This window comes from Protopterus annectens, chromosome 2.part1, assembly GCF_019279795.1.
Source record: "Protopterus annectens isolate FY-2018-M chromosome 2.part1, PAN1.0, whole genome shotgun sequence".
NCBI lineage: Eukaryota > Metazoa > Chordata > Ceratodontiformes > Protopteridae > Protopterus > Protopterus annectens.
The window spans coordinates 933,531,650-933,559,336 of NC_056729.1; the positions used below are offsets into that span (position 1 = coordinate 933,531,650).

The 27,687-nt window shown below is 36.8% G+C and overlaps 1 protein-coding gene across 1 annotated transcript in view; it reads left to right on the plus strand.

Annotated features, from left to right (window-relative positions):
* Positions 1-27,687, plus strand: part of NEK1 (NIMA related kinase 1) — a gene marked incomplete in the record, with an annotated part of 3,475,820 nt that overhangs the window by 2,819,471 nt on the left and 628,662 nt on the right.

Below are 27,687 nucleotides of genomic sequence, written 5' to 3' on the forward strand. Positions count from 1 at the left end.
ACTACCCAACCAGTTACTGTGAAGATTATCAGGCTGCCCCAGAATCCTTAATGTAGTAATATTCTTTAATACATCTTTGTTGTTGCTTGAAGTTTGAATTTCTTAGCTTGCTAGATATTGTAGAAGCCTCTCCTCCCACTACTTACCCTTTTTATAATGACTAATGTTCTCCAGGGGGGGATGATACTTCAGTAATCATCAGACTACACACCATCTTCTAGACTGAGTCAAGAAAGATGAAGGGAAACAGGCTAGTTATATAAGAGGAGATGGTGCAGTGTATTTTGGCATATGCTCCTAATCTGACCATGTGTCACAACTTGGAAGATAGGTTTACTAATCAAATGTTTGGGGATGCAAAGCACTGTAGATTTAGACCAGAGGATGAGGTATATATTTGGATTTATAATGGTCTTGTTAGGTAATCCAGTAGTATACTCCCTGTTGACTGACAGAATGTTTCTTAATTTTATGATCCACACCATCATACTCATAATCCATGACAAAATACACTACCATGGAGCATATTGTCTTCATTTTGCTGATGTAAGAGCTGTGGCAAGATATACATAGGTAAAGTGGGACAGAAAACTAAATGCACTTAAGGATAATACATTTGATTTAGTCTTCAGTGGGGCAGATGATGGAAGGAGAAAGAATGCTGGTAGCAGGGATACATAGTTAATTCAGTCTGGGTATGCTAGGGTTGATAGGTATAAAATGTATTTTTTAAAACATTTATCAAATGTTATTAAAAAAAGACATGAGTACACATACCGTAATAAAATAGAAAATGGGACCATAGTAGCATTTCCATTATTGTCATGCAGTATACATACGTGTTTTATTTTTAACAATTTTTGTTCACTCCAACATTGATGCACACAATTCTTGCCTTCTCTTAAATTTTGTTCCTGGTCATTGTTGTGTATATCAGAGAGTAAAGAATATAACCAAATTGCGGTAGTGCAAAAAGATATTTAATACATAACACTCATTTGTTTTAAACAAAACAATAAAATTATAAAAGATGAGCGCTTTCGTACCAGTCTAGGTACTTCATCAGATCTAAGATAAAATAGCAGTCACAAGCTTAAATAGCATTAAACAATTAGTGTTGTAAATCACGTGACTTTTTTTTTCTTAATTTACTCTCTGATATATTTCCTGCAACTGAATTGTGCTCCTTTGTTCTGTTATTGTTCTATATATGCTGACCCAACAAATTCCATTTATTTATTTGTAATTTGCTCCTTCTCTTTTCTAAGGATCTCACCACCATTTCTTTTAACCCTTTTACAATATTCAGTAGTTCATTTATGGTTGGTTTATATTTTGATTTTGTCTTTCTAGTAATTGCTTTTTTGGCAGTTAAAAGCATTAAACTTACATTAAATAGGCAGTTCAGATCCTGTGTTTCCACATAATAGACTCAATTCCTTAGTTATAACCATTTGCCCCCATAACATTTCTGACAGAGCACTCTGTAGGGAATTTTTAAAATATGCCAATGTGCTACTGTCCCAAAAACAAGTTCCTAGTTACCTTTCTCTTTCCCATACTTTGTGCTGTTCATGAGGAAAAATCCTTTGGAAGTCTGCATGGGGTATATTAATTGAAAACTCCACTAGTGCTGGTCTTTAAGTTAATACTCCCATTTTAGATTCTTTTTGTCTATATTTTATCATCAGTTCCTTTTCCTGTTATGGAAGGCAGTCTTCAACCCATAGTACAAACTTTTGCTTGACATATTTGCATATATTGCCTTTCCCACTATAGTTATTTGCTCCCAACACACTGGTTTCTTAGCTAATTTTCTCCAAGAAATTTCATACCACTGTTACCTAGTTCTGTGCTCCTAATTTTGCAGTCCTCCTTACTGGAAAAATCTTCTGTTTTCATTACCATGTTGGCTTAATTTTTAAAGTACTTACTGCTGCTTTATAAATATATTATTCTGTATGGTGATTACTACTTTCCAAGGGTCTGCGCACACAGCCTTACCCTCTCATTTAATGACCTCCATTTCTATTTCATCATCATTTTTTGCACTTTGATTTGTAATCTTCTCTTTACATTATTTAATATCAGCCTACACCATTTTGTTCTATGGGGAGAGACAATGTATCCCACTTAACTCTTCCCCTCTTTCTCTGGCAAATAAATTCCTTCAATTTTTTTCTTAATTACAATCCACAAATTTTCTTCTGGTTGATAAAAATATAATTGGCCTGTATGTAATATTAAGGAGACTACAAACATTTTCAGTACTTGTACCTTAGTAGACGTATCCATTTTTTTTAAAACAGGAGAAATCTTTATTAAATTATCACTTATGGCATGGGCAATCATACATTTTATATAAATGAAAACAAACCATATTGACATATTTGTAGTTGCAAACATTATACATCATTTATAATCTATCCAGTCATTGTCAAACATCACTTAACTCATTCAAATCCTACCATCTTTTAAATCTCATTCCTCCTCCAAAATGTTATTCTGCATGTATTGTTTCCACAATTCCCATTTTTTTCTATGTACTTTGCTCCTAACCTTTTCTAAAGATCCCGTTTCCAGTTATTTTAGCTCTAGTACACTTGATTTAGACTTTGATTTCTGTTATCTAGTAATTGCTTTTTTGGCAGCCACTGTAGTTAGACTCAGCAAGTCCTTACTATGTCTAGGTAATTCCAATTCTGTATCATAGCTCAAACAATAATTTCCATAGTTATACCAATTTGCTCACCCGGTATTTCTGATAGAGTAATATGCAGGGAATTTTTGAGGTCTGTCAGCTCATTACACTCCCAAAAATATGTTCCTGATTACCTCTTTCTTCCCCATTACACCTCTAGCATTTGCTGTCTACCTGAGGAAAAATTCTTTGGAGTCAGTCTGGGGCATAAAGATACCCATGTAAACACTTCCAAGCAAAGATCCTTTGTCTTCTAGACTTTGTTGTATATTTGGAAGACATTTGCTATATATATCCAGAGTCAAGAGCTTCTAAATCCTCATTTTTGTGTTTTCTTTTGTTTAGTTTCGTCTGCATATCCTTAGCTGCCATAATAGAATCCTTTTTAATCCATAAACCTAAATACTTCATTTTATCACATCCTCATAAATGTCTATTGCTGAACTAATTCATATGTGGGAATGTAGTTTATCACTGTAGATTTTGTTACATATCACGAAAAAAATTGAAACTGTTTCAAAATATTGTGCAACATTGAAATGTCATTTTCTGTATTTATCAAGTACAGCATATCATCATCTGTAAATAAGGCTGATTTGTCTTGATTGCCATACCAGTTAATATCCATGAATTTGTGAACATCCTATTTTCTTGAAAAATAGCTCTAAGAAGAAAGCAGATAAAGGGCAAAGAAGACACCCATTTCTTGGTTCCTTTCTTCAAAAACATATCAGAGTGGAGATCTCCCAACTTAATTCTTACCACTGTCCCTTCATACATCTTCCTAATTAACCCATTTATTCTATCAGGGAATGCAAATGCTGCCATTGCCCCATTCATAAAATCCCAGTTGACTATCAAATGACTTCTCTGAATCAAGATCCACTAACAGTTGTGGCATCTTCTTGTACTCTCTTTTCAGTGGGATCATCATTGTTCTTTCAGTATTGTCAAATGTTGGCCTCCCTTCCATAAAACCACATTGATCCATTTCTATCAGTTTTAGTAATACTGTAGACATTTCTTAGTTAGTATGTACATTGTAATCAGGTTCAAAATTGAAAACTGTCTGTATGAAGCTGAGCTGAAGGATTTTACCTCTTTGAGTAGTACTGCCACCACAATTTCTTCCAGGTTGCTGGCACTGTTCCTACAAACATTTCCTGAACTTTATCACTTTCTTCTCTGTGAACTGCCAAACTTCCCAGAATACCATTTTGCCTTGGAAATACACTTCTGTGTGATTAAATGTATAAAACAGTTATGTATAAACATTTAATTTATTTATTTTTCTTTGTTGATCAGTAAAGTCTGACTGGGCAAAGCCCATTTTCTGCAGAGGCCATGGGAGAAAAGCTCCAGCAGACACACATGACATTTTTTTTTATTTACAAAGTTGCATTACATGCATAGTTCTTAAGACATCTAGATACAAACAGGTAATTATTATGTAGTGATATTATACAAATATTAAAACATATATTTCTTTTGTGTGGCATTGTACGCAGTTAAATTCTGTGTATGAAACATTTAGTATGAAAAAAGTTTATGTGAAATATATATGACAAGTAGACATTATAGATGACTTATAAGACATGGGTAAGAATGGGGTTTAGTATAGATGTTAGTAATAAAATTGGGAAATTTTAATTTTTAGGCAGATAATAGAAGGTGAGTGGCATTTATACCTGATGAGTCAAGGATAGCGATAGTGGAGGTAAGAATAATAGGATATATACTGACACTGAACCTGGTTATAAGAGACTGATAGAGAGTGAAGGAGTTGGATAAAGTGGAAATATCAGTAAGAAATTGAAGTGTAAAATGAGGATTAATATAGGAAAATAATTGAAGAGGAGGAGTGGTAGAAAGGCTTGTTGTGAAGAAGGTGATGGTGATTTTAAGGGGGGTAAGGGGAGAAGAGCTTACAAAGTAAAATGGAGTTACTTAGATGAGAAGCATGTGCATGACCACATATGGTTTAGGTGTTCTTGTAAGAGCTTGAAGATAGAAAGTTTCATGGCTTGTTGTATGTATGTTGGGAAGCTGTTCTAGAGTTTGGATATGTAATGGGAGTGTAGTGAGACACATGCTGAGTTATTACACTTGTGAAAAGTAAGAGTATATTGGTTGAGATAACGTCTCTATCTGGAGTGTAAGTACTGCAGGGTATCTTTTAGTTCTGGTCATTTTTCTATTGCTTGTATGAAATTGTGCATTAATAAATTGAGTACATTAAATAGCTGGAAAGCTCAAGCCAGTTTAGTTTTTCATGCCACTGCAATGATGACTCTTACACTTAAGACTGCTAGCAAATTTGGCTTCTTAATTGTAACAGGCAAAGTATTTAGCTTTTGAAGTATTTAGGTTGATAAGAATAGATGAGGCATATAGTAGGGTTAGAAGATGGAAGGTAAATGGTAGTGTTTATCTTGCATAATCTGTGTGGTAGTGTTTGGTTCTATAGAAGGAGATGAGTTTCTGTTTTTTTTAACAGCTTGCAATATATGTTGGTCAGATTTGAGGTTATCATCAGTTAGGACACCCACAAGTTTAGTTTGGGATATGGATTCAGTTTTTATATTGTTGACTGAGGTTATTTCAAAATGATTTTCTCATTCCCACCTATCTTAGCTATTCCTGAGCCTTAACTTCCTCTAGCCTTGACATAGGTAAGTCTTCAGTTTCTCTAATACACTTTATACAGATTTTCATATAATTTCTGAAATATCTTTAATTCCTCTGTAGTGTCTCAGGTTATTTTTCTTCCAAACTGTTCAGGCTTTATTGGTTTTAATGTAATGTACTAGTAAAGAATTAAAATTAAAAGGTAAAAGTCATGAGTGTTCAGAAGCCTTGTAACTGAAACACTAGTATGTGCTCAAAAGGGTCTTTTGCGTATAGCACATGGGGACCACTTTCAAATCTCAAAATACTGAAATATAGAATTTCAGTATTTTGAGACGAGAATGTCGAAAGTGCAGTTTTTCAAAACTGCATATTAACGAATTGTACATTGTTGAATCAGCAGTAGTTGTGGTGTGGATTGTTGTGTGTGGTGTGCTGTTATTTAAGGTATAGTGTGTTCTGGGATTTAGACATGGCGGTTGATGTATGGTTGTGTACAGAGATGCTGGTAGATTTGTAGTGTGTTAGGGTTTTGGGTATGAATGTGGTGCTATATTTTTTTGGAAAGTGTTAGGAGTAGGTTGGGGATAGGTAGGTGAGTGCGTGTGTGTGGAAGTGCTGAAAGTGTTTTTTGTGCATGTGTAGTGTGTATGTATATCGAGGGTATATATGTGGCAGTGTGAGATGAAAGTGTAGGGCACATAGCGATGGGTTTGTTGTGTTTGTGGTAGTGTAACCTAGAAGTTTGTATATTTAAGTACGGGAGTGTGGGGGGTGCAGGGGGGGGCTTGTCCCCCTGCTTATACTTAAATTATTTGGGTTTTGTTGGTGTGTGTGTTGTGTTTGTGATGGTGAAGGAAGATAGGTTGTGCTTATGTTTTGTTTGTGTGGTGGAGGGATTATTAAAAAACAGCATAGTATACTGAAAATTTGATATTATGAATTTTCAGTATAGTGACGTTCTTTTTTTAATTTTTCATTGTAGTGATCTTTCATCATTCTCATCTCGAAATACTGAAATTCGATATTTCAGTATTTCAAGATTTGAAAGTGGACTCCACACATGGGCCTCTATTAAAACAGGTTTAAGATGCTACACAGTGACGCTGTAGCTTGCATCTTTCTTGTAAAAGTCTTTTTATTAAAAACTTATTTTTGTCGCAGGCTGTGGCTGTCCAAGTTTAGCAACATTCCTTTCTATATTCTCTTGCCTAAGTAATTGTGCAAATAGTTTTTGTGTTCTGGAGTTACCAAAAACCTTGCGTAACAGCAGCCTTTCTAAGTTCATGTATATTATCCAAATTCCTTCCTTATTTTCCCTTTATCACGTCACAATCACTCCTTTTTGTGTTCTGTAAGTTTCTCCTTCATGTGCGATACTTCAATAATCCCTCTAAGTTCTTATTACTACTTCTCCATCTCTTTCTCTCTCTCTTAGGTCTACAATATTTTTAAATTTGATTTTCTTTCTATTTCCATAACTATTCCTTCTGGATACATTTGTATCTTTCCTAATAACTCTTTAATCATTTCCACTACCAATTCCTTAAATTCTTTTAACAAATAAGTAGGAAAGTGCCAGTGCCTAAATTTTACTTGATTAGCTTGCATCTTTATCTTAGTATTTACTGGTGCGTGATCTGAAATAGTTATTGGATGAGTTTCAGTTATATACTCATGCTCCTGTGAAACAAAATTTCTTTCCGGTCTAACTCATTTATTGTACCTTGTGGAATAATGTGTACATTCTATCTGGGTTCGTGTCTGTAAATTCACATCTTTCATTCCAGATATTTTCATATATTTATTCAGTAATCTGCCCTTGTTTGTTATGTTGTTTCTTCATGGCCCCTGATGCATCCTCGTTACTGTAGATCAGGTTCCCTTCCCCACCCATGAATAACAATACCTGATGAAATATAATTACCTCTACCATGTACCTCTACCAAGGTAAAGGAAACGCTGCCCAGCTGTGAAAAGGATGGAAAGACTTTGTCTGCTGTGGGCGTACGTTTTTACACTCCTCAACTATCCTATTCCAGGAATCAAAGCAGTGGTAAAATGTAGTTCAAGAAATCCCAGAAGCCTTTCTAGGGCACACGTGACTCAGACTTCCCTCAGGGCAGAGGGGGGAGTTATAGAGGAAGACACTGTCCCAGAGGCAGGAGTGGCCCACAAAATCAGGGTTCCAGAGATTCTTTCTCTGGTCAACCCTATCAGCGCTCCTGAAGGGGTGCCTGATTGCTTACCTCTGAAAGCAGTCAGGGGAAGATTTTCCTTGCACCCAAACGCTTGGCGACGTATAACCACCGATGCCTGGGTGCTAAGGATAATTACCAGAGGTTATCTAATTCCCTTTACCTTTTATCCGACAACACCTGCAAGACTCCCCTGACGTTCCACCCAGAGAGTTCAAGCAGCAATAGAATTACAAAAGCTGCTAGCAGAAAAGAGTCATCTAAGAAGTCTCACCAGACCAACTAGGATCTAGGTTTTACTCAAGATTCTTTTTCGTGCCAAAGAAAACAGGGGACTGGAGACCTAGTTTGGATTTTAGTATTTTAAACAAATACATCCAACAAGAAAAATTCTGGATGGTTATGGTTCAGTCTATACTCCCCTTCTTAGAGAAAGATGATTGGATGTGCTCTATCGACCTTCAAGATGCGTGTTACCACATAAATATGGACAAACGCTGGAGAAAGTTCCCCCACTTCTGTCTGGGAGCTAGTCCCAGTTAAGAGCACTGCCATTTGGCCTCACCGCAGCCCCCAGGGTGTTCACTAAATGTATGGCAGCAGTCACAGCCCACTTGAGGCTGCATGGATTCTGAACATTTCCTTATCTAGATAATTGTCTCATCTCCGCTCCCTCCAGCTGTCTGCTACAATAGACCACAAACTTCATCCTAGACCTATCCCACCAACTGGGCATAACAGTCAACTGTGTGAAATCCCAGTTAATCCCCACCCAGGACATGGAATTCATCGGAGCTCATCTCAACACTTCCTCATGCATAGTCTGACTTCCCCTACACAGGTTATAGAAGATCCAGGAGCAGGCTCATCCACTATTATGCTAAACAAGATACCTGCTCAGTTGGTGCTGGCTGCATGGCAGCTGCTATCACTTTAGTTCCTTTAGCCAGATTTCACATGAAGCTTCTCCAGTGGCTGCTAGCAAACCAATGGTTGATTCTAACCCACCTCATGGACCACTTAATTTTCATATCTAGTTGACGCAAGAACGATCTAACGTGGCGGATGTATTCAAAGGAGATTCTTTGAGGGTATTCCTTTGTTTTGCCTCAGCCCAATGCCATACTGACCATGGATGATTCCCAGATGGAGTGGGGGAAGCATTATCTGGGGAGAACAGTCCAAGGCACTTGGTCCCCCTCCGAGGCCAACCTGCATATCAGTGTACTGGAGCTAAGAGCATTGCTTCTGGAGTTTGTAAGAGTTTCATTCTGCCTTACCTCTAGGGATGATAACTATTCAGTCAGACAACATGTCAGTGGTCTGGTACATCAACAAACAAGGGGGAACCAAGTCCTACCTATTGTATCGAGAAGCCCTTCGAGTGTTGCAATGGGCAATATCATCCAACCCGCTTTCTGCGAGCAATGCATACCTTAGGGACTTCCAATGTGATTGCTGACAAATTGAGCAGCTGCATCTTCATGCCTTACGAGTGGTCTCTGAACTCCAGAGTAGTGAAGGAGATTTTTCTTCGTTGGGGCCAGCCTTGCTGCCACATGTTTGCCTCACTTCTCAACAACAAGTGCAGAAGCTACTTTGCCCTAATTCTCCCTCAGAGGAAGTCCCCTAGAGATGACCTTCTCCATGATTGGCCTCCAGGTCTTCTCTACGACTTTCCCCCTTCCCTCTGATCCCATTATTTCTCAAGAAAGCATCTTGGTTGCGAAGCAAGGTGATCCTCATTGCTCCTTATTGGCCTCGACAGATATGGTTTCCCTTCCTTTGACCTCATCTGCTTTTCTGCCCATGGATTCTGGATCCAGTTCCGGATCTCCTGATCCATCTCCAGGGACTAGTGTATCCCAGTCTTCAGACTCTCAAGATAACAGCTTGGTTCCTCACCTTCTGGTAATCGCTAGGCACAGTGGTATACCTTCTCCCGTGCGGCACATTTTGCTGGCATCTCAAAAACTATCTACCAGGAATCTCCACTTAAGCAAATGGAAGAGGTTTTCTATCTAGGCCTCAGGTAATGGACTTAGACCCCTTCTCAGGGCCAGTAGAGAAAATTCTCGAATTCCTAGCTGCCATTTTTAATAAAGGAGCCTCTGCCTCTACAGTCAAAGTTCTTTTAGCAGCAATTTAAAATTTTCTTACTGGATTTGGAGACCAGCCTAATTTTGCACAGACTTTGCAAAGTTTTTCTGAAGTGTACAATATGCTTAAAACCTCCTTTTTAAGATCTGCTCCCTCCTTGGGATCTCACTCTAGTACTGCAATCACTTATGGCATCGCCATTTGACCCAGCAGCTACCTGTGCCTTAAAGTTCTTTTCCTGGAAGACTTACTTCTCGTAGCTGTCACTTTGGTGAGACGAGTCTCCGAATTACAAGCTCTATGTTCTAAGCTCCTTAATTAATTCTTCTTAAGGATAGAGTGTCACTTAGGATGAATCCAACCTTTTTACCTAAGGGGATTTCAGAGAGTAATATCAGTCAATCTATAGACTTACCTGTATTCTTCCCACATTATTCTAACAAAGGAGAGTACTGGCTTCACCTTCTGGATGTACAAAGGCAGTTATAGTTCTATCTAGATAGAACTGAACAGTTTAGACGATCTGAACAGTTGTTTGTGTCCTTCGCTAGTGCAACTGTGGGCTGATCAGTGTCCAAAGTAACTCTCTCCCGGTGGTTGAGACTGTACATCTTTCATCTACACAGAGCTGAATATGAAACTACCAAAACCAGTCAAAGCACATTCTACTAGATCATTGGCGACTTCTGCTGTCTTCCATTTCAAGGCTTCCATGTCAGATGTGTGCACATCTGCAACTTGGGCTAAGCCTCATACCTGTATTACGCATTACAATACAAATTGGATATGATCTCCAGGGGGAGATCATCTTTTGGTTCTGTGGTGCTCAGGAATGTCCTTCCATAAGGCCTTCCAGGAAACAACATAGCTGGGACTCTGTCCAGTCAGTCAGTAATAGATGAAGATTGGCGACATGAGATAAAGAAGTTATGTCTTACCATAACGTTCCGTCTGTGTTGTCGATCTTCATATATTCTTGCTTCCCTCCACCTGCCCCCTCCTTTAGGTTTCTGGTGCAGTGGTATCCAGTCCTGGGTTCTTTTTTGTTACAGTTACCTTGGACAAGGTTTCTGATCTCTATTATTCTATAGTTATGTCTATTGCAAACTCAGTCTGAGGTAACTGGACATGGGAATTGTGGGTAGACTTGCAGCTCGAGAGATTTCTTTGGCTGGCATGAGCTATAGAACAGCTGGATTGGTTCTGAGGATCGGAACCGTAACCCATCAGTCAACAATAGATGAAGATCGACAACACAGATGGAACCTTATGGTAAGACATAACTTCTTTTTTCGAACTTGCAATGCATATTAATGTTTGGCAGGCTGATGTTATATGCAGTTGTTGTTTCTCATCTCTCTTTGAACCCATGTCACATTTTTTGAGATGCTTTGCTTCAAAAAACACCCATGAAATAAAAATGCTATGTACATGTTAATTTTAGCCCCCCTCCATCCCCTTTTAACTCGCAGCAAACACAAAAAACTATACACCCTTTCAGAAAGGGAAATTAACCCTCCATGGAGGGACAGTTATCGCAAATGGACAGCTACATCAACATGCTTTATTCTTCTCTACTACTTATTCCTCTACTTATTCCTTATCACTAAAGTTTTGGCCTCCTGTATTTGAATCAGTACACCCCTCTTCACCCCACTCTTAAACACTACTACTCATATTTCTTTTTTTCTAACTGCCCCCATCAATTGCTATACCTATCTCATACATTCCCTATATACCTAAATTATAAACCTTCCAGATGCACCAGCTTGGAAGAGGCAGCCTAGATAAAAACTTAATCCTATACCATGCTCTTTTGCTCAAATGCTATTTCTTCTGTTCTCCTATGCAATATTAATATCTCCTCTCCTACATAATTTTATAACTTAACTTCTATACTCTTCATTACATCTTCTGAACACTTTACAAATCTTTCTGTACTGAAATGTAAGAGTACTAAACTTTCCAACAATGTTTCCCTACAGTATAAATCCACTTACTTCCTGCAAAATTTTAGAGCTACCAGACTTGCATGTGTTGATGTAAATAATTTACTGTATATTACCTGTTTTGATATGGTAATTGATTTTTTTCATAGAGATGTAATTTTTTTTTGAAAACTGTCTGGAATTCACTTGTTAATATAATTATACTGTGATAGAGCATTTCTTCCTGGGCATCCTCTGAAAATGTGCTCTGTCGAGTTAGACAGTCTTGGTCAAGAAAGACAAATAAATACTTTTCACTAAATTGCTTGCCAGTTCCCCTTTAAATCCCAATTATTGTGTTTCTGATGCACATGCCCCAGAGTTTGTTTCATTCATTTCCTGATTAATTGCCTGCACCTGTAAGCAGACTGTCTCCAGCTTGCAGTTCCCCCTTTTTTTTTTGGAGAAAAAAAACACTAATAGTTTTACAAATGAATGAAGTAGCTCTTCTAAACTGTTGGGAAGTTATCATTTTACATGCTTTCCATTTTCTATTCTGTATGCTCAAAAAAGTAAGAAAACATTTCCCATTGTCTACAGCAGAAACCAAGAACATTCGTCTACACCTCAACCTGTTTAACACCAGGGGAAGCTACCATAATTTAATATAGACACATGATCAGTACTCTTTCACATTCTTCCTCCAGTGGCTCAAGATCACAAAATTATTTTGCTTAAATTTAGCCTTTATGTTTTACAGTAAAAATTCTATTTCTGTTGCAGTAAAAAAAAAAAAAAAACTATTTTCTCACTTGAACATCACTAGCATAGGCAGCAGTCACTAATAAGACATTCCCACCTCAGATTTAAAAACCTCTGCATACTGTACAGAAATACTTTACAGTGTAGCATGCAGTTTACATCAAGAAATTTATTGTGCACATATTACTAAGAAAAAAAGAACTTTGTGATTACAGTTTCATGTTCTGACTCATCCTTCTAAGTATTAATGATAGAGGGAATTATGGTTTAGAGTCCTTCTACCAGTTCAACACAGTCCTCAAACTTCAAGCCCTTCAAATGAGACAAAAGAGACATTAAACTAAGGTCCCTTCTGCTTGAGTTGGTATCTCAGGTGGATGTAAAAGATCCCATGAAGACAACTAAAAAGAGGAGGGGTCCTTTATTCATTTACATCTTATTTACATAGCATTATTTAAATGTAAAGTTTTGCATTAAGTGCACATATTTACAAATGTACATATTTATAAAAGTACATAATTTCTTACATAATTAACCCTTGTACATTGTATATTAAACTATCAATTTTATGCTAACCATCTTTATACAATTTTCTTTATACTAGACCCTCACTCTTTTTTTTTTAAACAAGAAACATCTTTATTAAATTATCATTCATGACATAGGTAATCATACATTTATATTAATGAAAACAAACCATACTGACATAATTTTAGTTGAAAATGTTCTGCATCACTTATAATCTATCTAGTCACTAACAGTCAAACATTACATAACTCATTCAAATTCTGCCTTCTTTTAAACCTTATTCCTCTGCTGCATGGTTCACATAATTCCCATTTTTTCTGTGTAATTTGCTCCTACCCTTTTCTAAAGATAACTCTTCCATTTGTTTTATCTCTATTATTGTATTCAATACTTCTAGTACAATTGGTTTAGACACTGATTTCCATTTTGTAGTAATTGCTTTTTTGGCAGACACCATAATTAGACACAGCAGGGCCTTAATATGTCTGGCCAATTGATTCTATATCATAGCTCAAAAAATGTCCTTATTTATACCAATTTGCTCTTTCATTACTTCTGGTAGTGTAGTCTCCATGGATTTTTTTTAAGTCTGTCAACTCATTACACTCCCAAAAAATGTTTTCCCAATAACCTCTTTCTTCCCCATCACCCTCCCAACATTTCCTATCAACCTGAGGAAAAATTTTTTGGCGTCAGCTTGGGGTATAAAATACCCGTGTAAACACTTCCAAGGAAATATCCTAAATCTTCTAGACGTAACATATTTGGGAGACCTATAGATGTCCCCCATTGTTTCTTTGTGAATTGTATATCCAGTTTCTCTCCCCAATCCTTTCTAACCTCTTCTGATTTTTATAAAAAATTGTGCAATATTTTATATGCTGTACTAATTATTCCTTTTTTAACAGCAGCTTATGTTCTAGATTCTACTAAAAAGCTCTACCAGTGCAGGTCTTTTGCTTAAGATCCCCCTACATATTTCTTTCTCTGACTATACTCTGGTAGCAATCTTTGATATTAGAGGCAATTTCTAGCCTGCAGTCCAAATAAATTCTTGGCTTCTTCCCATTCTATTACCTTTCCCTCTCTAATTATTTGCTCCCAGGAAATTCCGGCCCCCTCATGCCTATTGTCTGTATCCCTAATTGCAGTCATCCCTGTCGGCAGAACCTCCTTTCTCCAGTCCCGTGTTGGCTTAGTTCTTAGAATACCTTTTGCTACTTTATGAATATATTTGATATGGTTATTGTTATTCTCCTTAAGGATCTGCATCCAAAATCCCAGTCTTTCCTTGTTTCTTGAACTTCCCCCGTTTCATCATAATCCTTTTCCACTTTGAATTATAGGCTTCTGCCTGTGTTATGTATAGGAGCTTTAACGGTGTAGCTGTGAAATACCCCTTCAAATTGGGTAATCCCAAACCACCTTGTTCTAATGGAAGAATCATCTTGTCTCACTTGACTCTTGCTGTCTTTCCCCTCATAGATAAAATCACCATCTGATTTTTCCTAATATTATTGACTCTATCCACATCCCATTAAACATAATCCCATGTAATCTCTGATTCCAAATCACCTGTACTATATAAAGCATTTTTTGTCCATTATTATTTTAAATTCTTTGTTTCTATTCTTATATCAGTATTCAGTTGTATCCATATTTATATTACTACTGTCTTTTAAATCTCCCAAAAAATTCTCTTTACATGATTTTCTCATAATTTCTTCACCCTGTTACATTTAACAATGTTCTGTGGTTTCTTCTTCACCACAATGTAAACATAATCTCTCATTTTTTTGTTTTTATAAGGCATATTTCCTTTTACTGGTAATTTATTTATTCCCAGTCAACTTAAAAAAATCTTGACATTCTACTTATTACAGCACCATTTCTTTGTTTCTCTCATAACTTTAATCTTTTCTTCTGGTACATTTTCCTATGGAGTAACACAATCATATTGTAGTATTTTATTTTTATACCATGGTTTTTGATCTTCTATTTAATCAGTCTTTATCTTTCACATTTTTCTTGATGATAATTTTCAGTTTCTTCATTAAAACTTTATTTTTCCTGTTTTATTTTTTGTATTGCTTCCCAACAGTTTTCATAGTTATATTTAAATCATCTCACATGGAATAGACTTCCCATACATGTCAAACAGAGCACCTGACTGGCCGTCTTCAAGAGAAATCTTGAGTGGATGGGAAATAGAAAATTCACCCCGGGAATCACTCCAGTGGCTCTACTCAACAGAGACAGTGGGGAACTAAGGTTGGGTGGCATGATGCTAGGGTAATCCTATGGGGTAGGCTTGTAAAGGCTCCAGGGCCATTAGCCTAGTACACACCTATGAACCTATGAATAGTTTTTTATTGTTCTCTTCTATCAATTTCAATACTTTATACAAATTTAAAGAAGTTGCAGATACCACTAGACTTAACATTCCTAGTCCTCCATCTTTATTCATATATAATAATCCTCTCTTTACCTTCTTTACTGGATTTAATCAGAACCCCATACAAATGTAAACATCATTTGTAATTGTTGTTCATGCATTCTCAGAAATTATAAATACACTTGATAGATGTGCTGTTTTTATCAATTAATACTACATTTATCAAACTTGATTTCTTCCTTATAAGATAATCTCTCATCATCATCATCATCTTTCAGCTTTTCCCGTTAGGGGTCGCCACAGCGGATAATCTCTTTCCATTTCTTCCTATCCTCTGCATCTTGCTCTGTCACACCAACCGCCTGCATGTCCTCTCTCACCACGTCCATAAAACTTACCTTAGGCCTTCCTCTTTTCCTCTTACCTGGCAGCTCCATCCTTAGCAACTTTTTCCCAATATACCCATCATCCCTCCCAAGCACATGTCCAAACCAACGCAATCTCGTCTCTCTTGCTTTGTCTCCAAACAGTCCAACATGAGCTGACCCTCTAATATACTGATTCCTAATCCTATCCATCCTAGTCACACCGAGTGCAAATCTTAACATCTTTAATTCTGCCACATCCAGCTCTGACTCCTGCCTTTTTGTCAATGCCACTGTCTCCAACCCATATAACATAGCTGTCTCACTACTGTCTTGTAGACCTTCCCTTTCACTCTTACTGGTACCCGTCTGTCACAAATCACTCCTGGCACTCTTCTCCATCCATTCCACTCTGCCTATACTCTCTTCTTCACCTCTCTTCCACATTCACCATTACTCTGAACTGTTGATCCCAAGTACTTAAACTCGTCCACCTTTACCAACTCTACTCCCTGCATCCTCACCATTCCTCTACCCTCCCTCTCATTTACACACATATATTCTGTCTTGGCCCTGCTGACCTTCATTCCTGTGCTCTCTAGAGCATATCTCCACCTCTCCAGAGTCTCCTCAACCTGATTCCTACTCTCACTACAGATCACAATGTCATTAGCAAACATCATAGTCCACAGGGCCTCCTGTCTGATCTCATCTGTCAACCTGTCCATCACCACTGCAAATAAGAAAGGACTCAGAGCTGATCCTTGATGTAATCCCACCTCCACCTTAAACGGATCTGTCACTCCCACTGCAGTCCTCACCACTGTCACACTACCCTCGTACATATCCTGTACCACTCTTACAGACTTCTCTGCCACTCCCGACTTCCTCATACAATACCACAACTCTTCTCTAGGCACCCTGTCATATGCTTTCTCCAAGTCTACAAAGACACAATGCAACTCCTTCTGACCTTCTCTGTATTTCTCCAGTAACACTCTCAGAGCAAACATCGCATCTGTAGTGCTCTTTCCTGGCATGAAACCATACTGCTTATCACTAATCATCACCTCCCTTCTTAACCTAGCTTCTACTACTCTCCCATAACTTCAAGCTGTGACTGATCAATTTTATCCCTCTGCAGTTACTGCAGCTCTGCACATCACCCTTATTCTTAAAGATAGGTACCAAAACACTTTTTCTCCACTCCTCAGGCATCCTCTGACTTTCCAAAATTTCATTAAACAATCTAGTTAAAAATTCCACTGCCATTTCTCCTAAGCACCTCCATGCTTCCATTGAGATGTCATCTGGGCCAACAGCCTTTCCATTCTTCATCCTCTTCATAGCTGTCCTTACTTCCTCCTTGCTAATCTGTTTCACTTTCTGATTCACTATCCCCACATCATCCAACCTTCTCTCTCTCTCATTCTCTTCATTCATCAGCCTTTTAAATACTCTTTCCATCTACTCAACACACTCTCCTCTCTTGAGAGTACCTTTCCCTCACTATCCTTTATCACCCTTACTTGCTGCACATCTTTCCCAGCTCTGTCCCTCTGTCTAGCCAATCGGTACAGGTCCTTTACTCCCTCTTTAGTGTCCAATCTCTCATACAACTCTCCATACACCTTATCCTTAGCTTTCGCCACCTCTCTTTGCCATGCGCCTCATTTCCTTATACTCGTGTCTACTTTCTTCATCTCTTTGACAATGCCACTTCTTCTTCGCCAGCCTCTTCCTCTGTATACTCTCCTGTACTTCCTCATTCCACCACCAGGTCTCCTTGTCCTCCTTCCTCTGTCCAGATGTCACACCAAGCACCTTTCTAGCAGTCTCCCTTACTAGTTCTGCTGTAGTTACCCAGCTATTTGATAACTCTCCACTGCCTATCTTAACTCTTCCCTAAACTCCACTTCACAATCACCCTTTTTTAACTTCCACCATTTAATCCTTGGCACTGCTTTCACACTCCTCCTCCTCTTCTTGATCACCAACGTCATCCTACAGACCACCATTCTATGCTACTTAACTACACTTTCCCCTGCCACCACTTTACAGTCTCCAATCTCCTTCAGACTGGCCCTCCTACATAGGATATAATCCACCTGTGTGCATCTTCCTCCACTCTTGTACGTCACCCTATGCTCCTCCGTCTTCTTAAAATACGCATTCACCACAGCCATGTCCATCCTTTTCACAAAATCCACAATCATCTGACCTTCTGCATTCCTCTCCTTAACACCATACCTACCCATCACTTCCTCATTCCTTCTGTTCACTTCACCAACATGCCCATTAAAGTCCACTCCAATCACTAGTCTCTCACCCTTGGGTACACTCACCACAATTTCATCCAACTCGCTCCAAAATTTCTCTTTCTCATCCATCACACACCCAACTTGTGGAGCATATGCACTAACAACATTCATCATTACACCATCAATTTCGAGCTTCATAAACATCACTCTGTCAGACACTCTCTTCTCGTCTAAAACACTCTTGGCATATTGTTCCTTTAGTATAACCCCTACCCCATTTCTCCTGCCATCCACACCATGATAGAACAATTTGAACCCATTTTCTAAACACCTGGCCTTACTTCCCTTCCATCTGGTCTCTTGCACGCACAATATATCAACCTTCCTTCTCTCCATCATATCAGCTAGCTCTCTTCCTATACCAGTCATACTGCCAAGATTCAAAGTCCCTTCCCTCACTGCTACACTCCTAACCTTCCTCCTCTCTTCCTGCCTTCGCCCTCCTCTTCTCCTTCGGCCAACAGTAGCCCAATTTCCGCCAGCACCCTGTTGGCTAACAGTACTGGTGGCGGTCGTTGTTAACTCGGGCCTCGACCGATCCGGTATGGAAATATGAAATTTTCGCGCCATAAGTTGTGGCAGAATTTTTATGCCAGATGCCCTTCCTGACGCAACCTTCCCCATTTATCCGGGCTTGGGACCGGCACAATGAAATGCACTGGCTTGTGCATCCCCAGTGGCTGGGTTTTATAAGATAATCTCTATTTTTCATAAAACAAATTTATTTTAATTCCTTTAAATGTTTTCTCACTGTGTTCTTAATTCTTTATAACCAAAATCTATTCCCAACACTGAGATTTCTTTCATCGGGAATTGTATTCTTCTTACCTTTACCCTATCTCCCATATTTTTGCTTTTGTCCTTGCTTAATATCATCATACCATTATATAATTTATTCACTAGGTCATATAAATATAGGAAGATTCCTCAAGATTGGAGACATGTGCCTATTAAACTTGTCTTCAAGGGAAAGGGGAGTTGGACAAACCCAGAGTCATACAGACTCTTAAGTCTACTTTTATGTTGTGGAAAAATAATGAGAAGGTAATACTGGATAAGTTATTGTCAGAACTGTATAGGTTGGTACTTGAAACCATATATCAGCATGCATATGTTGAAAACACATCTATTACCACCTGTAACATGATGTTTTATAACAGTATTATAACAGCTATGAATGAAAAATTGTGCTGTGATGTAATTTGTATAGATTTAACGTCAGCATTTGACAGGGTCATACACAAAACACTGATCAATAAATTAGTACAACTAGGTATTGATGTACTCTTGATAAGATGGATAGCTGCATGGTTTACAGATTAGACATGGCAAGTGTCATACAGCAACTGGACAGGTGGAAATCCTTGGTTACAATCAGGGTGTCCCACAGGGCTCTGTCCTAGGCCCTTACTTGTTTAGATTGTATCTTTCAGACCCAACTTTTTCATATGAGGTCTTCTGCAGTCCTTATGCAGATGACTTGAAATTCGGTAAACTAATTACATGTGTTACAGGTAAGGCACGTCTACGAAAGAGAGTAACTAAATTGACCATTTGGGCACATGAGAATAATATGCTGATAAATACATCAAAAACTAAGCATATGAGATTTGAGAGACATAAATTAAAAGGTGAATATTTAATACAGCACACAATGATTGAAACTGTAGACTCATTTAAGGACCTGGGTATATGGGTAGATTCAGCAATGAGTTTTTCTAATCATATCAGCCAATTGCCTAAATATAGTTATAGAATTGTAGGTTGTATAAAAAGATTTATAAAGTCTAGGAAATCAAAAATGATGAAGTCATTGTTTGTTAGTTCTATTAGACCCAAACTTGAGTATGGAAGAACAATATGGTAACAAGTGTGAGTAAACTAGAAAGAGTGCAGCAAATTTATAGCAAGAGCATCCATGGATGAGAAAATTTAAGTTATGAAAGACTAAAATATCTGAACTTGTACAGTGTCTCTTAGAGAAATCTAAGACGGGATCTTATTCAAGTATATAGGGCAGTAAGAGATATCCAAGAGAGGATCTTATTCAAGTATATAGGGCAGTAAAAGACCACTCACTACCTCTGGGAATGTTTGAGGTTATAAAAAAGTACTGGAGAATCGTCAGACAACCTATGTAGAAGATTCTGTAGGAATGAGAAGTGTGCTAATTGGTTCTCTGACAGATTAGCTGATGCATGAAACAGACTACCAAATTATATTAACGCAAGTATTAGTTTAGATATTTTTAAGAACAGCCTGGACACTTATTATGGGAACAAGTGTTATGGTATATTGGCAAGCTAGAAGGGCTTTTAAAGCCAGTGCTTGAAATATTTGTATGTACCTATTTTTTAAACATTCAACTGCACAAAATATAAATTCTTTCATCCATAAACTGTTTTTAGTTATAATATCATGTGCACATGTCATCAAAACTGGAATGTCTACACCTTTTTGCATTACATACTTTGATTTCTTTTTCATTTTACAGTTCATCTCACTTACTACCGTATTCATAACTAAAGCAAGTAAAATACAGCACATAGGACATCTTTGTCTTATCATATTACTCATCTCTGTTTCTTTACTTAACCAGCTGTTTACCAGAATTCTTATTTTATTATTATTATCATACATTCTTTATTTTTATTACTTAAATTGAATGTCTTCATTAATTGTCATAATGTCTTATGTTCTGTTGCATCAAAAGCTTTGTTAATATCACCCACCGTATGTTTTACATTTTTTCTTTTATTTAAAATGCCATGTACAATTTCTCTTACTTTAATTAGTAATTCTTGACATTCCTTTACTTTCATACCATATAACATTTGTTCCATTATATTTTCCATCTTATTTTTCTATCTTTTTTGTATTATTTTTGTAAATATCTTATAACTTGTATGATTTAATACTATTGTTTTCCATATTTTTATATCTTTTTTTTTTTCCTTTTTCCATGGAAATTTTTAATATTCCACTACACAATTCCTTATATCCAAAACCTTCATTTAACCATTCATTCAAAACATGTAAAATAATCTTTTTCCCCCTTCTATTAAATATTTATACATTTCATATCCATTTCCATCTGGGCCTGCTATGGGATCTGTATTTCCCTGTGTAAGCAATTTATCCATCTCATACAAAGTAATCACTTTTTCAACTTCCTTATTTACTTTGTCTGAGAATTTTTTTTTACTTCTCACATTTTATTATATCCTGTCTTTTTTTTCTTTAAACATTTCTTCCATATAATGAAATAATATTTCCATATTCTGTTTGTTTCCATTCTACCTCTCCTTTCTTATTTTTCATTTTACACTACTGTCCTTTTCCCTGTTTTATTTGTTTGCTGACACTTCCTTTTTTTATTATAGTAAGATTCTTTGTTTATATAATAAATCCTTAATCTTTTCATAATTTTTTTATAATTCTCTCTCTCAATCTTTTCCAAGTTTTCAAAATCTTTTTCACATATCTCTGCATATCTTTGTTCATTTGTATTTTACAGTGACATTTAAAAAAAAACTTTTTTATATTTTCTTTTAAATATAATCTATCATTCTGACCAGTTCATATAAAATGTCCTCATAGTAGCATGATCTCTCCATAATTGTATATTTTTTACTTTTCCTTTTTATTACAATCTTTTTCATTTATTCTTTTTATTCCTTTTCCTATTTTAATATATTCTTTATTTTCATTTATCTCAATCCATATTGCCAAATGAGCTGTGATTCCTGTTACAACTGCTTCTCCTTCTGCTATATTCTTTCAGATATTGTAAAGTAATCAATTTTGGATTTAAGGATACCTCTTATATATGTCCAGAATATTCTGTTCTGTATAGACAATGTATGGTGTTTTTAACTTCTATTATTTTTCTTGTATCCTTTCCATCCTTTTTTCTTTTATCTCTTAAATCACAGTTAAAATATTCATATTCACTACTACATAGTCTTAACATCTGTTGAAATAGATTCTTCTTTTCTTTATAGGTAACATAAGCATGTAACGCTATAATTCTATAAAGTTTATTTTGCCATCTTAAATCAACAATAGCTAGCTTTCCCATTCTCACCAGTGTTAGATATACTGTCTTCACTGCTCTGTTACATAATACTGCTGATCGCAAACATGTATCTCCCAAGTTCCATGTTATATTTCAACCCCAGATTTTTTGTTAGTAGTAATTCTTCATTTGTTAATAATCTTATGTCTTCTGAAACAATTATATCTACATCAGGTTTATTACACCATTCCAAAATCCCTGTCCTTCTTACCGTATTTTAATACTGTGTACATTTACTGAAATAATTCTTAAATTATTACTTTCTCTTTTCCTTAATTTAAAGGAAATCATTTTGTTCTTATCTTGATTTTTCATTCTCTGTCCTTCAGTTTTCATTACCTATCACCCATTTCCTTTTCTTTTAAATGTATTCCTGTAAACGTTATTTTCATGTCCTTTTTTCTCTTCTCCCAATATAATTGTTTTTCTTTTCACCACTTTTCAACTTATACCTTCTTCATCACTAATTTCTGATTTTTTTTCTCCCCCATTCTCTTTTTCTTTATTATTATTCATTTATTTTTTTAAGTTATCCCATATTTACAGCTCTTTTCCATTTTGTTCTATATTATCCCACTCTTTTTCACTATTTTTTTAATTAAATTCTTCCTTACTCTCCATCCATAAATGCCCAGTTTGTTTACATTTATAACATTCTAATTCACATATCTTAGCATCATGGCTTATTTTTCCCCACATATATAACATTTCTTTTTATCACAGTTATTTACAAAGTGTCCTCCTTTCCCCAAAAAATAACAAGCTCTTGGTTGGCCCCAATATTTTATCATACCCCCTATTTCCTTCAACATTTATAATACTTGAAATGTGCACAATGTTTTTCATTTTCAAAACAACATTGCAGTTCCATCCCCCAGTCCATAGACCCCTGTTATCATAAACATTTAAAATGGCCATTACTTATTTACAAATGTTTTAGAAATGTCATTTCAAAGTTTCTCTTTCCAAAACTGCATATGTATATTCTTTGTTTCTTGAAAACACAACTTTTACTAAATAATTGCCCCGTGGATTATTGTACTGTGATATTTTATACTCGCATAGAAAAATTTCCATGCCATAATGTCACAAAATGTCTCTTTCTTTATCAAAATAAAAGCTGTTGTCTGTTGTGCTTTTACACCCAGGGGAAGTATTATAGTGTCTCATACTTCATATCTTTTCATTTTCTTATTCTTTTTTACTCTGTACTCTGACCATAAATTTTATTTTCATGCTGGCATCTCTCTTACTTTCTTTCTGCTCTTCACAATTGCATCCAACCTGCCTCTGCATATACTTTTCTTTTTTGAACAATGTCCCTTTTTAGTATCACCTCCACATCTTCGTGTATTTTCCCCATTATTTTACCCCTGGAAACATCTCCTCCATTTTCCAGTTCACTTTGATTAATCATCGTATGCAATACAACATCCCACAACCCTTCTGACTTGAAGGGTTGTAACAACACATTCTTCATTTGCTGTCTCCTCTGACTTGGCAAATAATTTTTTTTTTTGAAAAAAATGGCTTCTGAATACTCTATTTCTGCACATACATTTCTCTCTGAGCTAGTATTGACCTCTGTTCCATTGCTCTCTTCATGATGCCCACTCTCTTTTCAGCCACCACTGGGCTAGAAATGAGACCTGAACAAGCAGTGAGTAAGAAATGTTCCCCAGTGGCATGGCCAGACTTTCTCTAATATAAATACCACCTTGGGTCTAGTCTGAAAAGAGGCTACTAGCATAGTGGGACTGAACTGGTCAACAAAGGATGGATGTATGGCTGGATACATAAATAATCTTTTTAGTCACTTCTCACAAGCAAAACTGAACCTTATGGAAATGACAGTTTACAATTATTTCCTTATTTTGCATTATTGCTGATCTTCTCTCTCATTATCTTGACCAACCAACACTTGTCTCCGGTTCAAGTCATAGGTACTTCTGATTTTTTAGTCACCTCCTGGTCTTTTTTCTGTAGTGTAGTCATTTTCCTTTGGAACAATGAGAAAAGTATTACAGGCGCGTTCTCTGGGCTGTTTTGTTGTAAGAGGAATGAGAAGCAGTGCCCTCTTCAATTTGCTGGCTTACTCTGCTGGGTAAACTTTTTTTTATTTCCTTCTCAACTTGGTGGGCATCCAAAAAATGTTTTTGATCCACCAGGAAAAAATAATTCTAAAAAAAGACTTGGACATAGTAACTTGAATCATCTGCCTGTCAACATTATCTGATTGCATTGATAGACCCACTTCTTTTCTCCCTGATTTACAGTGAATAATCATCTTCCACAAATACTGTGATGTCCCCAGGTGTTAATACATTTCCTTTCTATCACAATTTTGCAGCAGCTACTCTTTCTGATGGTATGATGACATTTTTATTACTGTAGTCTTTGCTTCTTTCTCGTGGCCAGATTTGGAGATTACACTTGATATGCCCTTTCAGTTAACAAATCCTGCTGTTGAATGCCAGTCCAGTTGTTTATTTATACTTTCATACTGTTAATGCAGTCTTTTCCTTCCAGTTTCTGTGTATAATAGAAAATCTCAGGTTTTCCTGTGTGACTCGCAATCGGACAGCCTTTTGTTTATTTTGCCTTCTTAATTTCTGCAGTTTTATGAACTCATTTCAATAGTTAAAGCTTCTATTTTTTTCTGCCTTTTGCTGTTTGATTTTTATATGTGCCTTAATCTTCTCTGCTTTTAAACACCTCTGAGTGTATTTTGTCCTCTAAATTACAGGAAATCATCTCTTACACCAAAGCTGAAACCTGAACTGCTTTTTGCAAAATTCTTCCCCACCACATTTTTTCTTTTCTTTTTCTGGTTGATTTTCTCATACTTTCTCTAGATTTCTTCTTTACTGACTTCAGGCATTGTAGCGACTAGCCAGAACAGAATTTTACGTAGATTTTCAGCTTACATGGTTTCCTTTACATCTATCTTCTTTTTCACAGTGGGAATGCTCTAATCAACTTGCTCTTCAGAGTGCAGCCATTTTGTTGGAATCTTCAATTTGGTTGACTTAAAAAAAGTGTGTGAATGATGCCATTGGTGAGAGGTCATTCTATTCTATTTCTGTTTATTTATTCTTTCACTGGGTTAGTCTCACTAATTTAGTAGCCTCTTTTCAGGAAGATTTGAGGTTGTATTTTATACTGCTATGTGAGATTTGGTCAGAAAATCGGGGAACTTTCCCTCATTTTTTTGATAGGGGGCCAAGGATCTTCCACCTGAGTTACTACGGACTCAGGCAGCTCTATTTATGCCACTTATCTCAACTTGAATAAGGTAGTCAGTGTCATTCCCCATGCAGGCATTATTAATATGCTTACCAGCTTATATATTACCTCCTGTATTTCCCAATTAATTGGTAACTGGCTCTCTGATCTTTGCCACATGGTGAATATTAGAGATATCTTATCTAATAGACTGGTCACTAGTTTCGTCCATTTGGACTGTCTGCTTTGTCCCCTTCTCCTCAGTATCTGCTTCTCTGATGTGCAAACAGGAGTCCAAGGTTTGTGGCTGACTCAATGACTGCAAACGATGTACCCACAGACTCTCATATTCCTGTAAGAAGAGCTAAATAAAATCAGCACCTTATGGGTGCGTTTTTTTAGCACCTGATGTTTTGACTCTGACCTTAGACTTCAAGAAAAAAAAATAATGTAGTCATATTTGGAAAACAAGCCTATCCCTCTGATTATCACATAAGTGAAACGCAGATTATGGTCACTATAACTGTATCTGTTAGTTACAGTTAGAAAATCTTTTTTTTTCATTGGCTGGTTAATTATTGGAGGTTTATCCTCAAAATTAAGCAAGTCCTTTATCGCATTATAGCCCTTCCTTATTAAGGGCATCATTGAATATAACTCCTCAATTGGAATGTATCTTACCAAACATATACCCTGGATTGAAAGACTTCACTGTTTCCTAAGAAGGAGATTCAAAGTGCTAATCTCCCTCGGCTATCCAGATAGACTAGTGTTTTTATATTTTTCTCTCTCATACAAATACTTGTGGAGATCTTTGCCTTTGTCTTTTAGGGTATGAAGTATCTAGTTCTACTCAGTATTCTCCACCTCAGAAACACTGGTAAATTTGGTAGTATTACAAACATTTGCTCTAAAACAAAAGTCTTAGCATGCAGTGTAACATAAATAGAACTTCTTAGAGAGAGTTCACATAAATTTACCACATGGTTTAGTAGTATTGACCTTACTGTGAAGGAAGGAAGGTAAACCTACTTGGTGAATCCTTCTAAGTTGCATGGCTAGGCTGTATAATTTTGTTTAAACCATTTGCCTAGTACTAATCATGACCTAATGAAGTGTATTGTTTGCTTGGGGAAGCTTATATTCCCTCTAGGAGATCAGTACAGAATTTTCTATCTGTGTTCCAACACTGGTCATAAATTACATATATCTATATCTATATCTATATATCTATCTATCTATATATATCTATCTATATATATATATATACACACACACACACACACACACACACACACACACACACACACACACACACACACACACACACACACACATACTGCAGATGAATTTATATCAACAGTCTTTGTTTAGACTTCTGGTTCATTGGATTCTGAATTCTAAAACACCAAAGAAACCTCAGATCTTTTCTCTGAAGTCTGAGGTGACTTGGTGACCTTTAAGATAATAGGACCCCCTGTTAGAAAGGTTCCTATTCAGACTGCTGAAGGGGATATAATCTAGTTAAAGTTGCAGTTAGGATTATGAAGAAATATGTGTGTTTATAATTCAGACTCCTTCTCCCACTGGCTTGGCAGACAAGTCTAAGTCTGATAGGAAGGTTACAATAATCCTTCAGTCATCAATACCAAGGAAAGGTCTCATAACTGTGGTATTCAGTTTCAGCAATGAGAAATGTTTGAAATATTCTACTTCACTCCTTTTTCTAGGTCTCTGCTTTGAGGTAGATAATCTGTTGTTGCATTTACTTCCCATACTAACACCAAGCAAACCAAAACTTTCCTCAGTGGTATTTACTGGTATGTTCTTACCATTCATGGATAACCCTTGTTGACTGCCAAAAGTCAGTGCCAAGCTTGGCATCAGTGTCATTAGTGCAGAAAGATGGCTTTACCACTGATGTTTGTATCTACTCTCCATTCAGTGTTGATGCTGTTGACTCCAGTACTCTGTTGTGACTCCATAGTCTAAGGGTTTGGGCCTGACATTGGCTCTTCTGTTTTCAGAGCTGAGGTCAAGGTCTGTTGTTCAGTGACTAAGATTATTTACAAATTTACTTTATGACCACTGATAGTGAAGACACCAGTGTTAATTGCATTTCTGCACTTTCTTTTTTGATGTGGCATGCCCCTACAACTTAGCCTTCATCATTACCAGCCTCATCTTCAACTCCACATATTTGTGTTCCTCAGCCACTATAGCATCTGAAACAGGATCTAAGGAGGACAGCTCTTCAACAGCTTTGTCAGATCACTTTGGCTTCCAGGAAGAAGTCTTCCTCTTCTTGTGATTCACCTCTTGCCAAGGTATATAGAAAGGTAATATGCAAAAGGAAGCACATTGATTCCCCTACTCCCACTCCAAAGAGTTCCCTTCAGCTAATTTGCATGATGTGGACAACTCTGTTTTCCCTTTGTGACCTCAGTGACATCATATT